The following is a 771-nucleotide window of genomic DNA, read 5'->3' as shown; positions in this document are numbered from 1 at the left end:
AGGTGAACACCAGCCCCATTAAATGTCTCTACCATCTTCAGGCCATTCAACAAATTCCTTGATATATGTGGCACTCTGCACACCAGATTATGCTTAAATCCTGGACGTTTTTGAGGCATGGGTCTGCTAGAGTTAAACGAGCTGTAGAATAATTTGATAAAATGGTGTATCCTAGCAACTACAATTGGAGTTAGCTCTATTAGATTAGGTGAAACAGGAGAAATGACCTCAAGCACATATTTTGCTGATTTCAATTTTTTAACACTCCCTAACTAAGGAGATAGAGTTCTTTTCCCACCCACTCCACTCCAAGCAGTTGACCATGTGGCGATCAGATAACAGCACCTCCCTACTTTGCATAGTACTTCCTTCAGTAGCACTTATACTGAAATTGGAAGGATACAGAGAAGATTTAGCATGGCCCCTGTGAAGGATGACACACAAATTCGTGAAGTGTTTATCTTAGAGAACAAATGTAACAATGAACATTGATGGGAATGTAGGTGGGTGTGAAAGGACTGAACGGTTTTCTTTTTTGTAAATAATTTATTGTGAATAAAGTCTAACTTCGGAAAAATAAAGTTGAGGTACATTTACCCACTGGGCTGACGTGATGCCTTGATAGCAAGGGGAAAATTCGGCTATGATGTTAGTGCAAGATTCGGTGGTGATCCTCTTACCTCTCACGTTAGTGTGCATCTGAAGGAGAGATGTTGGTCGAGAAATTATTAAACCCAATGACGTCATAGATCAAAATATGATTTGCCTCAT

The 771-nt window shown here is 39.8% G+C and overlaps 1 non-coding gene across 1 annotated transcript; it reads left to right on the top strand.

The window, feature by feature from the left end:
• The first annotated feature begins 361 nt into the window (after positions 1-361).
• Positions 362-464, top strand: LOC138750060 (U6 spliceosomal RNA). The gene has a single exon (XR_011349050.1). It is a non-coding gene; the product is annotated as a U6 spliceosomal RNA (small nuclear RNA).
• Positions 465-771: the final 307 nt, after the last annotated feature.

The sequence above is a fragment of the Narcine bancroftii genome, chromosome 14 (assembly GCF_036971445.1).
Source record: "Narcine bancroftii isolate sNarBan1 chromosome 14, sNarBan1.hap1, whole genome shotgun sequence".
NCBI lineage: Eukaryota > Metazoa > Chordata > Chondrichthyes > Torpediniformes > Narcinidae > Narcine > Narcine bancroftii.
The sequence above is the reverse complement of the archived record's forward strand: the minus strand, read 5'-3'. Positions and strand labels throughout refer to the sequence as shown.